The sequence below is a fragment of the Podarcis pityusensis genome (genome assembly GCF_964106645.2).
Source record: "Podarcis pityusensis genome assembly, chromosome: 4".
In the NCBI taxonomy this organism is placed as follows: domain Eukaryota; kingdom Metazoa; phylum Chordata; class Lepidosauria; order Squamata; family Lacertidae; genus Podarcis; species Podarcis pityusensis.
The window spans coordinates 30,015,278-30,030,055 of NC_138027.1; positions in this window are offsets into that span (position 1 = coordinate 30,015,278).

Sequence of the window (14,778 nt, forward strand, 5' to 3'; positions counted from 1 at the left end):
AAAAACCCTACTCCCTTTCTTCTAACCATGTACCTTTGTTGCTCCTCCTGTTGCTTCAACTACAAGACAAATAAAGAGAAGGAAGAAGTCCATTTGGGTATCTAGGATTTGGCCAGACATGGCCAGACAGGATAAGGGAGAAGGAGATGGCCAGAATAATGTCTGATTTAATCCAATGTGAGCTTTGGATCACTGTAGTTGCTTTGCCTATGACCCTTGCAGCTCTTTCTCCCAGGAAGTGACATGTGTGTGTGATTTGGAAGCTAAGTTAAAAGAAAAGAAGTTTCACAGGTGACAGAGAAGGGAATGTTGGGTAAACAATATTGGTTTACCTCATGACAACAATAATTTGTTCTCAGATATGCTTAAAACAATGAGGTTACTGAACTGGGCTTGCTGTGGAGCACTTAAAGCCAGACACCTGACCTTTTAAATTGTTAAGCTAAACATGGCTTAGAAGTGGCAAAGGGTCACTTTGACCTCTGAACCCATTATGCTTTACCCTCTGCTTGGAAACACAAGCAGGGTTAGGAGCAAGTGGGCTTGCCTTAATTTGCATTGTTTGGGCTAAAAGTGTCACACAACGTTTTCTGGGTTCTTGGGGAGGTCATGAATTGCTATGGCTAATGATGAAGCAGCAGCAGCAGCTGAGATACAGAATGAGGCCTTTATTCATATTCAGAGGCATCTCTGACCACACCATTTTCGGTTTCAGGAGATGCTTGCATTTAGAATAAAGCTATTTTCATGCCTGCCCACGGTACATAACAACCTGAAACTAAACAAGTCCAGCAATCCCAGAGTAGTTATAGGGTTTGCAGTGGCATAATTTCCCCAAAGGTTGGATTCAGTAGATAAACTCCATTACCTCCTCTGCAAATTCTGCTTCCCAGTGCTTTTCTTCTAGAAAAAAAAGGTGCTGGTACCGTGTACCCTTGAATACCCCCAGAAAATACCAAACGTTGCTGCTTACTATCACTCTGACTGTACAACAGTCTGTGGCTTGAATATTCAAGAGCTCATACACCACTGTTTGTGAGTTAGTTTTTCCTGCAGGGCTATTTTAAATGTCTTTCTCCAGTTTGAACAATCATGGCTGTATGAGTCTAATCAAGTGTTGCACCATCCGTACACTATGACTACAGGAGATTATGGGCTCATCTTGCCAAGTATCAAGGAAAGGGATTATTACATAAGTAGCTGTGGCACTGAGACAAAACACAAATCGACAGAAGTTATGGAGGTGGACCTGATTCCCTTCTGCTCTAGATATAATCTCAGGACTATTTGCACACCGTGAAACATAGTCCTCTGCACATTAGAGAGCATAAAGTAGACGAGGATTGGGTCCCAAATTGCACCTGTAGGTTATGTCCCTTAATGATAATGTCATACCTTCATGTCAGGGCCTGGAGACCAGACATTGTAATGGCCTGTTTGCCACTCTGCTTTTCATGTTACTTGTGGAAGCAACAAGTGTAGACTCATTCACCACACCAGATGATATCACAAAGTTGCAGGTTTTGGCTGCACCAAGAAGATGCAGATTCATACAGGGTCCAAGAAGTTATAATAGCCTTTATGTTGCAAATAAAGTGGTCTCTCCCCATAACATCTATGATCAGCACGTGCGGGAGATGGTGGAGAGTGTTCCATTTGCAACCTGAATATCAGATTGGACCCTGTATAAGATCCAGAATGGATCTGGGAGAACAGACTTGGATGTTTGGTTTATCCACCCACGTTTTGGAGTCTGCTGCTATTATCTGGACTGAAAGAATGTGTGAATAATAGCTGAATGTGACACAGGTTCACACACTACTCAAACTTCCATTTCCTCATATTCTGACCTTTTGGTTACTTTTAGCCCCAAGATACATCTGGACCTTCATCTCTGATGGAGAGGAGAATCTCAAGAGGAAAATAACTGAGTGTGATGGACTAAAATCAATATAGACACCTCTACACTAATATGCTCTTGGTCCCCTGTTCCATCTGAAGGAACCCATAGCAAAAACACAAGGACCAATGCTATATATATATATATATATAGTAAGAAAAACTTGTGTGGTTCCCCACCCTCCTGTTTCTTCAAAAAATGCATTGTCTCGTGCATGATTTAGTTTGTCATTCTGTGTGGTTCACTACACCTAAGATTTCAACAGAGACCATCTAACCACTCTGGTAATGTGCATTTTCTTGTATGTTCCTGCTAAGTCTGCTGTAGTAAATATGGTAAGTCTGAGGTCTGCAAAGACCTCATAAAGCCACTGTGTGCAGCTCAGGTTTCATGAACACCTGCCTATTGTAGATAACAGCTCCATTGGTGGCAGTAATGGCTCCAGGTTGCATATCCACGAGGATTTGGAACATTTGTAGCAGTCACAGGGCACACGGCAGGAATCTCCCTTTACAGTTGCTCCCTGTACAAGGAAAAAAATTCAGGATGCCATTTATATCTATATAGTTCTTCTCAGCAGAAGCATTCACAGTCTCCCTCCTACTGAAACAGAATATTGGATCCTTCAAGATACAGTACCTTCCTGCTTAGAATACAATGATTCTTTCTTATCATATGCACGTATTAAACAAAAAGTTGGAAGAATTTTTTTTTTTTTAAAAGTATCTGGGACTGAAGAATTCTGATGTCTGTGCCCAAAAGCTTTTGTATTTTCACTGAATCTTGCTGGATAATAATAATAATAATAATAATAATAATAATAATTATTATTATTATTATTATTATTTATTATTTATACCCCACCCATCTGGCTGAGTTTCTCCAGCCACTCTGGGCGGCTCCCAATCAAATGTTAAAAACAGTACAGCATTAAATATTAAATACTTCCCTGAACAGCGCTGCCTTCAGGATTTCAAATGCTAGCTGCAGTATCTTAGACTTTACAACATTTCCTGATTTACTGTGTTAGATTTTTGAGATGGAATACAAGGAACTGTAATGGAAGGGGGTGATGGGCACCCCATATTCTTCACACCCCACCTAAAAAAAACAGCACTTTGAGTTGTTATGGAGTCCTACAAGAAATCCCACCATAGCCATTTAATTCTCATCTTTTAAGAGTGTGGCTTGGCATAAAACACACTGGGAAACTTGGGTTGTTTTGATTTTAATCTTTAAATCCAGCTATCTGTAAATCTATCTTTAAATGTTTAAATAGACCCTCTAAAGTGTTCCCATAAGCTCTGTTCCTGCATTCGTTCACCTGCTAAGCTTTACCAAAGACAGAATATGCTATGGGGTCCAGTGTGAGGCAGCAATAGATGGAAGGAATACTGGAAATTTGAGTTAGTAATGAGTGTCTGGAGGAGTGAGAGACGAGCGTCAATCCCATTTCCTTTATTTGAATGAATGCGGTGATGAGACACAGTGCTCTTTTACTGACCTTGACTCTTATCGTCCTGGGGTTGATGTGACCTACCTTCTCTCTAGGCATAATAGCTTTGCATTCTATCAGGCACCATTTTCTCTCTCTTTTATATTACTTTAATGACCAGAGTGAGTATGCAAATGGCAAGAGGAAATAACTGACCTGAATGGGAAAGGAAATGTATAAGGTACGTAATATTTTCTGCTTGAAGCCCTGGACTGGACTCCCTTCTGCCCAGCTTCTGGGATGCAGGGAGTGGGGTTGGGGTGGGGTACGGGTTGTCCCCCTCACTGAATCCAGATCAACATGTAACATACAAATATCTGCAAACAAATCATGTACAAAGATGTGTATCTTTGTCTAATGAAAATATTCTGTGAGAATTTTTTCTTTAGGCATGTCATCATCATCATCATAATTTATTATTTATACCCCGCCCATCTGGCTGGGTTTCCCCAGCCACTCTGGGCAGCTTCCAACAAAGTATTAAAATACAGTGGTCTGTTAAACATTAAAAGCTTCCCTAAAGAGGACTGCCTTCAGATGTCTTCTAAAAGTCTGGTAGTTGTTCTTCTCTTTGACATCTGGTGGGAGGGCATTCCACAGGGCAGGTGCCACTACTGAGAAGGCCCTCTGCTTGGTTCCCTGTAACTTGGCTTTTCTCAGTGAGGGAACCGCCAGAAGGCCCTCAGCACTGGACCTCAGTATCTGGGCAGAATGATGGGGGTGGAGACACTCCTTCAGGTATACTGGACCAAGGCCATTTAGGGGTTTGAAGGTCAGCACCAACATCTTGCTTATTAATCTGTTATTATGACACAATTATTTCCCAATGTAAATGCATATCCTCTGAAACTTAAACATTTTGTTGTAGTGAATTCTACTTCCTTGGTCTGCCTTGAGTATGTTTTAGTTTCAGTAAATTGTACTTCAACCTGCATCCTACCTGAAGATTGTTGCTGTGGACTCAACTAGATTTCCTTTTGCACTTCACTTTCCAGGCCCAGGTCTGCATTTTCTACGTCCATGTCTGAGCATCATCATTCTTCTTCTTCTTCTTCTTCTTCTTCTTCTTCTTCTTCTTCTTCTTCCCCACCACTTAACCTGAATAAAACCTGCTGTTTCCTACTGAATTGCAGCAAATGGCAATCTACGTAAACCTCATTGCTGTTTGTTCTGATTCAGCAGTAACCAGCAGATTTTCCAGGAGAAAGTTGTGGGACAAAACACCACTAGGACACAGTCCTAGAAAAGGCAGACCTGTGCCTAAGAACCGCAGCAAAGAAGGAAGTCTGAATGAGCCCTGAGGGTTTTACTCAGAGACAGCTCAGTTTGTAGAGCTTGAGACTCTTAATTTCAGGATTGTGGGTTCAAGCCCCACATTGGGCATAAGATTCTTGCGTTGCAGGGGGTTGGACTATAGATGGCCCTTTTGGTCCCTTCCAACTCAGCAATTCTATGTTCTTGTTTTTAATGCATTTTAAAACAAAATTTTACTGCACTACATTACTTCACTACATTAAGGTTTTGCTTTGCGTTTGTTAGAATTCATTATTTTTATTTTTATTGTAAAACATGAGTTGGGCTTTAGGGTTAGAGTTATTAATGCTCAGTTTCTGCCTCTCTGTGATGTACAGATACTAAGGTGTTGCAGTCAAATGTAAGTACCTATTTTTACTTCCTTATTTGCGTGGTTTCAGCAGTAAGAAGGTTTACTGAGCATTCATCCTGATTTGGTTGCCCAAAGCTTATGTAGCAGTGGTCAGACCATGTCCAGTCTTTAGTGAGCATTCATTCTGCTTCCCCCCGCTGCAGTGTGTTGATACATTAGTTCATGTTGTTTGTGACAAGGAGTATTCGTTCTGATTTGCTTTCCAGTCCATTTCCCTGTCACTTTCCTAACCACGAAAAAGTCATTTTGTTTAGTTGCAACGGAGCATTTTAATCCACTTTAATAGCACAAACCTAAATTTCTTACATGCACTTGAATGCCTCCTGCAAACTAGTGACAGTCTGGAGGCACAGTTAATCAATCACCGAGAGCTGCATATCAGTCATCGGCTACAGCAAATGGGATAACATGTGCCTCAAAGTCAAGCCCCCAATGAAATAATAGAAATGAACGAGGCCCCGAGGTTCTGTTGTGTTAGCAGTCATTATTCATTAACCTGCTGTGTGCTCTTCAGTCTTTTATCCAATATGTATTTTGAGGAAAAGGGAACAAGTAAATTCAGATGTTTTCCTTAAGAAAGGTAAAGGTAAAGGACCCCTGACAGTTAAGTCCAGTCGTGAACGACTCTGGGGTTGCGGCGTTCATCTTGCTTTATTGGCCGAGGGAGCCGACATTTGTCCACAGACAGTTTTTCCAGGTCATGTGGCCAGCATGATTAAGCCGTTTCTGGCGAAACCAGAGCAGCACACGGAAAGGCCGTTTACCTTCCCGCTGGAGCAGTACATATTTATCTATTTGCACTTTGACATGCTTTCGAACTGCTAGGTTGGCAGGAGCAGGGACCGAGCAACAGGAGCTCACCCCATCGCGGGGATTCGAACTGCCGACCTTCCGATCGGCAAGCCCTAGTCTCAGTGGTTTAGACCACAGCGCCACCTGTGTCCCTTAAGAAACGTAAAGGATTTTAAATGTGCAGTGGTATGGAAGTGTGTTCATACTAAGAAGACTCTAGTAGGCACATGGGAATGTTGAGGCGAGAGTATGTGAGGGCTACTGTATATGGAGACATAGCAGGCAAAGCATGTATTTACTCTTTACATTTCACATTCAAGCATAACGACTGACTAGAATGTTAGACTCAATGCCAACTTGGGACCCCCTGCACAAAGAACACAGCTTACTGTCATCTGTTCCTTTCAGAAGAGTACCGAGTGCCTTATTAGAGAATATAACCGTCTCCTCTCTGCCTTTACTTTCCACAGACAACAGGCACACCTTCACTTGACCTCCCTTTGTGGTCCTTCCACTAAACTTTGCTCTGTTTATGTCCCATGACCTCTTGAAACTGTCCTTGCATTTACAGTTGTGTCAAATCAACAGGCCCGTAATGAAATCTTTTGGGGAAAGTGCATCCATTTCTCTTGTAACGTACACCCTCAGATACTTAGCCTTTGGGTGGAAATAAATAAATAAAGCTATAAATAGAAGGGGAATGTTGTTAAAGAAAGAGCAGAGATTGATTTTGGAAAGCAAAACTCAACTATGCAGCCTACGGGGAGATACTAACTACCATACAGAGGGCAATTCACCAGCAATAAGGAGAAATAAAGGGAAGGTCTTTGGGGTTGTAAAAGCGCATGAAAAAAATGGTGTTTCTGTGTAGAAGTTTGTGGCCCTCCCATTAGGCAGAGCGAGTCAGCTGCCTCAGGCTGATGGTTTGGGCCATCATGGAAAGGCAGCAAATAGTTGTTAAACTTATTATTGTTGCATTTTTAAAGCCAGAGAGAGAGGTGGTTGTAAGATTATCAGCCTCAGAAACCTGACTGGCTTTGGATACTGTGCCCCTCCTTGAACAGGGCTGTGCATCATTTGCTGCCCTGGTTCGCAGAACAACCAAAATGGCAACCAGAAAGAGATGGAGCAACTCTCCTATGAGGTAAGGTTGCAGCATTTGGGACTTTTTAGTTTTGAGAGAAGTTGAGTAACAGGTGCCATGAGAGAAGTTTATAAGATTATGCATAGCATTGAGAAAGTAGATCGAGAGAGGTCCCTCCTCACTCCCATAACAGCAGAACATGTGGCTCTCCAGGGAAGCTGTATGTTGTAAGATTCAGGACAGAGAAAAGAAAGTACTTATTCACACAGCCAGTGCCTTTTCTTCCAGAAAAAATGGTGCCGGTACTCACCATGAGGTTGTTACAGTAAATACCACATTTTAACCAGTGCTTTTCTTCTACAAAGAATGGTTCTAGTATTGCATCCCCTTCAGTCCCCCAGAAAAAGAAGCACTGCACACAGCAAAGAGTTAAACTATGGAAATCGCTCCCACTGGGTGATGGTGATGGCCACCAACTTGGTACTCAGCTACATTGGTAAAAACAACAACAGCAATTTGAATGTGTTACAAACGCCCAACACCAGATGGCGCCAGAGAGCAGAAAATGTTAAAACAGGATTTTCCATAGGGATTTTTTTCCCTTCTGTTAAAATGATATAATTTCTGACTTATTTATAGCGTTTTTCTCTCTCTCCCTCCTGTGTTTAGATCCACCTTTGGATGGCTTAAAAAATAGGATTAGACAACTTCAAGGAGTACAAGATTATCAATGGTTCCCAGTCATGGTGGCCATGCTCTGCCTCCATGGTTTGGGGCAGTAATGCTTCAGAACTGGTTGCTGGAAACCAGAGGAGGAAAGATTGTTGTGGCACCTGGGTCCTGCTTGTCGGCTTCCTACAAGCATCTGATTAGCCACTGTGAGAACAGGATGCTGGACTAGATGGGCCTTTTGGCCTGATCCAACAGGCTATTTGGATGCTCTTGTGTTCTTAAGTATTGTGGATAACAGCAGTGCTCTTAGGTTCAGATAGCGCTTCAGATTTGCCCAAATGAGGCTCTTTTGAATCTCAAGCATGCTTGGCTGAAAAATAGCCGAAATGAATCTTTTTAATGCTGTGCACATGAGTACATTTGGAATTTGGAGAAAGTACTCTGGGCACTAGTCACAAAATGGCTACCTTGAAAGCATGGTGTAACACAAAATGGCTGCCATATAGCTGCACTTTGCACTTCTCCTCAGTGTCCAATCCTAGTGGTATTAGTGGCAATATGAGTCAGTGGGCAAAGACAGGTAGTTACTATTTGGTTATGTTGCAGTGGTAAACAGGAACATGAATCACAGAAAGAGGACAAATGACATGTGTGGAACTTCTTTTAGTGCTTCAAGAATTCTCAGGATGTAGGTTCAAAATTTCTAGTGGTAGCCAGGAATATATGCAGGGTTCCAGAGTCCAAGCTGTGTTTACTATTATAATATCAGATCCCAAAATTGATTGTGGGGTTAATGGTTCTCTGGTCTTATTTAAACGTAAGTAAACGGGGGAACACAGCACATTGCTATATTATTCGAAACTGGCTTGCTTATTTCAGCCTCCATCTATCATGTTTGACATTCACAAACACGCTGATTTTTTTCTCCTCCTCTGCTTTCATGTCTCCCATACAGATTACATTTAAACAGAATATTTCCTTCATTCTTACTGGGTACTAGATGGCAGGTGCAGCCTTAGGAGCTCACAGTACAGCCTTATGTGTGTTTACTTGCAGGTAAATGCTGCTGTGTTTAATTAGACCTATTCATACTTACTGTGGATGCAGCCCTGTCTACTCTTGGGTTGAAGAAACTACTCTAAGAAAAGAAAAAGAAAGAGGTCTAGTTAAGGGAGGAAAAGTTATATTGCCCTATGTCTTTGACTTAAGCCAAGAGTCTTCAACTATTTAGAGCCTGGGGATTGGTTACATTTGTAAATCTAATAAACTGTCATGGGTACCAAATAATGCCTATTTCACAGAAGAAAAATGAACCCTCATGTGTGCTGTGTTCAGTCCACTAAAAGGTAAAGGGACCCCTGACTGTTAGATCCAGTCGCGGACAACTCATCTCAGTTTACAGGCTGAGGGAGCTGGCGTTTGTCCACAGACAGTTTTTCCGGGTCATGTGGCCAGCATGACTAAGCTGCTTCTGGTGAACCAGAGCAGTGCACGGAAACACTGTTTACCTTCCTGCCGGAGTGGTACCTATTTATCTACTTGCACTTGGATGTGCTTTCAAACTGCTAGGTTGGCAGGAGCAGAGACCGAGCAATGGGAGCTCACCCCATCGCGGGGATTCGAACCACCAACCTTCTGATCGGCAAGCTCTGTGGTTTAGACCACAACTAACTATGGAAGGGCAACTTCAAGGTTCTTGCACATGTTTCTTATGTATCTTTATATTTAACCTGGATTTGGATCAGACTAACAAGAGAAATAATTTTGATTCAGTTAATACTTAAAACCAGTTTTATCAAATTCACACTTTCCAAAACAATATGGGAACTGAAACACAGCCATCTTTTAAAATTTGCACCAATCCAAAATTCGCCATGCAGTTCTCTAAGCAAAGAATGTTTACAAAAATACATAGATTAGAGGGAAGTATGCTTAGAAATGAACACATTGATGAAGATAACACAGAAATGTGTCAGGTGCCATTTGCACGAAGAAGCAGAATGATTTTTGTGAGGTGTTTCACAAAGGAAATTTGCAGGTTGCTGCAGAAATATGGAGAACTGAATTTAAGATTGGAAAAAATGAGAACCCGAGAGGATTGAAATGGACAGACCCTTCTATTGCTAGATCAGACAGCCCTTCATAAAATAGGACACACAAACATCCTGTCTCTCACCTTTTCCCTCTGTCTGGCCATGTGGATCTGAACCAAAGGAAGAGGGCAAGTGGGGACAAAGAGGAGCAATTGCAAATAGGAGGAGGGCACTGAAGGCATCATTCCCCAAGGTCCTCCAAAGCTGGCGCCAGTAAAGTCTTCACAATAGGACTTTTGTAAAGGAGGCACCAGACAGCAACAGTTTGAGGAAAGTGTTATGATCAAGTGGAGGTGCGGTGGGCGGGTGAGGAGAGAGAGAGAAGTGGGAGACAGGCTTTTAAAGTAAAAAAGACTCTTATCCTCTGTTTGCTTTTCCTTTTTTTCTTGCCTTTGCAAAGAGAGTGTAAAATGCCATCCTAGTAATATTGCAACATTCTGTGGTATCCTTGACTCAGAGTGTAAGCTGACACGTGGGCAGGAAGCTGGCAGAAAATGGGTTCTCGAGCATAAATTATATCACATCCTTGATCCGTATGACCTTGGAATCACTGCTAAAATTAAGTCCAAAGACTTTCTTGGCACTTGTGTCTGCCTGCTTGCATGCATCTTACTCCAGTCAAATTTAGCTTGAAGGATCTGAATTTGAGCCTACACTGGTATGTTAATGCATCACCTAAAGGCATACAGCCCTGGGCTATAATTTGACTCTTTTATGTATATTTCTTCATTCTAGGGCTATCTGAAGTTTCTCACACAGGCACCCACAGATTACACACACACACACACACACACTTTGGAGATACAGAGAGAAAAGAAATGCTTAGCAAAACATGAAATCTGGGAACAATTAAAATCAAGCCAATGGCAGTGTCTGCAAGATAGCTCAGCTACAAGAAGATAACCCTCTTTGTCACTGCAGCAGCCCTGTTTATTCTCCCCACCAATTAAAAAAATAAAATAAAATAAAAGTAAGCATTGTTATGCCGCATACATCTTAATACTTCTAATCTTCTGACTAGCAGAGCAAAAAATTAATATCACCCTGCCCCAGTGAAGGGAAAACAGAGAAGAGCCTCCAGGAGAAGGAAGCAAGATGAAGAAAAGACTATGCAGAATAGCATGGTCCCAGGGACATATCTGCATAGTTGCACACATAAAGAGACAAATGTTTCGGGAGAATGCTTGCATAAATATTGTCAGGGGGTCCTAAATTAGAAGATATCTGAAAGACCACCACTGATCTTCCTCCACAATGTATGGCATTTAAAATTTCCATGTAAGTTCCTATTTTTCAGGGGCTGCTTGGCAGATTTATCAATATTTAAGGTGTTCCCTGAAGGCAGAACTCTTGTGGTATACCATTGCACACATACTAAATACAATTCTTTGCCTATGACCTGATTGAATGGCGCTGATCAATTTAAATTCCTAGACGCCTTCTACCAAAAGCTTACCGAGAGACCTTGAGCTGGTCACTTGCTCTCAACCTAACCTACCTCATAAAGTTGCTGTGAATCATGGACATGCCTCATTGAGTTTCTCGGAGGAAAGGTGGGATAGAAATAACACAATACATACATAAAATGCACTCCACTCCCATCCATGGCTCCTAGAAGCTGTCAGCATGTAACAACAGCCACACCCAGGGAAATGGCTTCAACTGGCCTGCTAAACCAGGTGAGGGTAGCTGATGGGTCTCAAACCCTCAGTCAGTTAGGGACTTCCCCTGCATTCAAAGACAGGCTCCCCTGGATTGAGTAGACAAGTTTAAGAGGGGGTCCAATGGTCAAGAAGGCATTTTCTGCACATGCTGTTAGGAAAGTGAGGGGCAGATGGCACTCATCAACCTGGGAAGGTAGCCCATCTAGGAAACTCAAACCTCTGCTGCCTTGTAGGATATATTCAGGAGAAGAAAAGGCTAAGGAGTAAACCCAATACAAATCTGGAGTGCAGTCCCTAAGGTGGTTGGATGGTGCCTTGTAGGCTTCCTTCTGGCAACTCTTGCAACCAAGCTGGTGCCAAACGCTTTGCTCTACTTTCCATTGGACCACATTAGCAAGGCTGAGAGAGTCTTGTCATCTGAGCAGACTAGGACTTCCATACATACTGCCCAGGCTTGCACTCCAGGGAGGTGCTCATAATACATTAATTTGACTTCACCCCTGGAGGTGCTCTCCATTGTCTCCCAAGACAGATGGATACTATTGGGGATCAGATGAAGCACTAAAAAGTCCCCACCACAGGTTCCTCTCCCCCTTTAATTGAACATAAGCAAACAATCTTACAAAAACAAAACAAACAGGGAAGAAGATTGTTTCTGCAGAGGATGTTTGAGAGAAAATCACTTTTGGCCATAAAATTAATGGAAGACTTCAAGTAGGATTTTTGGGGTGGAGCTACTTTGGCAGAAGGTCACTGGTGATGTCCACAGCTTTCCGCAGTTACCCTGTTTTCATCTTTTATTGTAGGTAGTATGCTAATGACTGCAATGTTCAGCAGCCTCAGTGCCAGAGAAATGTGCAATTTTATTGCTTCCCCTTGGAGCCCACGCACTAAAAAGGAAGAGGAAAATGATGAATTTTACATGATCAGAGAGAGCCAGGATATGTGCTGCTCTCCTTTCACAGTGCAGAGGAAGACGAGTAAACATGGACTTTTTTGGGTGTGTGTGTGTGTTAATGCAGACCAAAACTATGGTATCTTTGAATCCCTGTCTTCCATTCCCCACCAAGGACTAATTATCCCCCCCCCCCATTTAATCCCAATTCCAGGGGGAATTCACTTTGCTCAATTAACTGGTCAACTGCACAACTGGACATAATGAAGGTAGCCAGCTATTCCATTCACCTCTCCTCTCCACCAGCTCTGCACTCTTTCTTTCCTGGATGTTTTCACTGTACCTTTCCCTGCATACAGAGGAGTCAAGTCCTATGGGCTGAGGTCCCTTCGCCCCCCCCCCCCCACTAAAATATTAGAGGGAGCCTCTCCCCAAAGTTAATGAGCATTGCCATTCATATATATACCATATTTTTTGCCCTATAGGACTCGCTTTTCCCCCTCCAAAAATGAAGGGGAAATGTGTGTGCATCCTGTGGGGCGAATGCAGGCTTTCGCTGAAGCCTGGAGAGTGAGAGGGGTTGGTGCGCACCGACCCCTCTCGCTCTCCAGGCTTCAGGAAGCTATCTCCCCAGCCCGGCAAGCTCCTGGAGCAATGGCGAGGTTGTGTGCAACCTCACCATCGCTCTCGGACCCGTTCTGGGGGCTGGGGTCGGGGGAAGCTCGGGCTTTCCCTGCCCCCAGCCCCGCAAGCTCTGAGAGCGATGGCGAGGTTGCGCAACCTTGCCTTCGCTCCCGGACCCCCAGCCCCGAGGCTAAAAACGAAGCCAGGACAGCGAGCGGGACGAATCCCGCTCGCTGTCATGGCTCCTTTGCTCTTTGGGGCTGGGGGCAATGAATTCCCCCCCCCCCCAAATAAGTGCGTCCTATGGGCCGGTGCGCCCTATAGGGCGAAAAATACGGTATATATATATATATATAGAGAGAGAGAGAGAGAGAGAGAGAGAGTGTACACACACACACACACACACACACACACACACACCCGCATCATGTGATTGATTATTCAGGGTGGGTCTTACCTCCCCACCCCAATATTTTATTCAAGCTGTCACCCTTGCCTGCATATATTTCCTTGCCTGATTCACAGCTTGAAACACTGGGGCTGGGGAGGGCATCAAATGCATTTTAGCATGGGTTCCTGAATCCTACTCCCTTTTTTGGGGGGGGGGTGTCACAAAGACATATGGGTGCAGTACAGTGCATGAAATGGTTTCTTGGTTTTTGGTGGGCTGGTCCCATTCCTTCATGCCTTGTTTCCTTTGCACAACAGGAAAGCCTGTCATTTATACAAGTATTACAGAACACACATGGGAGCCGCATTGCATTTCTGCTCATTGCAGGTCCACCTCCTTTCCTAAATGCAAAAGCTGTGATCTTGTGTTTTCCTGCTCAGAATTCCATTGAAATCAATTTTGTTTAATTTTCAGGGTTTTTAATCTGTCTGTCATCTATCTATCTATTATAGAAATGGAGGGGGAAGAATAAGATTGGTCTGTAAAAACAGAGCCTGACTTTCTAGTGTTGACACCTGCTCACAAACAGAGGCTTTGTGCACAGCAGGATTGATCATCAGAAGGTTTAACAAAGGACTCAGCTACACAGCTGCAAATAAAACATTTTAAATGTGTTGTAAAGTGCAATATACAAATGTGACACAAGATGGCGACAGTGAGCTATTCAAAATTCAATGTATTTTTCAAAATGTGTGTGTGTGTTTTTAAAGCATTTTCACAGCATTTTTTATGTGTGTAGAGTCCACCAAACATGGAATCTGCGTGGCAGAAAGAGCATCAGTATGGTGAATGCTGCTTATATTCCAGCTGATGCAGAATGCTTCTGCTCATAAAAAGTGGCAGCCTTCTGAATTTCCCACATTTGTAAACTAAATAGGGATTTGCTTTGAACAGACTTTTCAACAGGCCTTTCTCGCTGCATTTATCTTGATGTGCTTACATTAGTAGATAATAATGTTAATCTCCTGGCTGTGAAAAGGTGTGTCTGCCCGTTTCTTCACATCAAGCCACTGGTAAAAGACACAAGAACAGCCAGGTTGCTTTCTTTGGTCCAGAGTTCCCAAAACTTTGGTTTCCATCTGTTTTTGGACTACAGTTCCCATCACCCCTGACCACTGCTCCTGCTAGCTAGGGATGATGGGAGTTGTAGTCCAAAAACAGCTGGAGACTCAAGTTTGGAAACCTTGCTTTGGTCCATTGGTAACCCTGCAGTTTGAATAATCTCTGATCGTATACATGTATTAAAACGTTTGTGAGTTAGATTGTAAGGTAGTGTGTGCTTAGGTAAGATTTAAAAAGTAAAGGAACCCTGGACAGTTAAGTCTAGTCAAAGGCGACTATGGGGTTGTGGCGCTCATCTCGCTTTCAGGCTGAGGGAGCCACTGTTTGTCCACAGACAGCTTTGCAGGTCTTGTGGCCAGCATGACTAAATCACTTCTGGC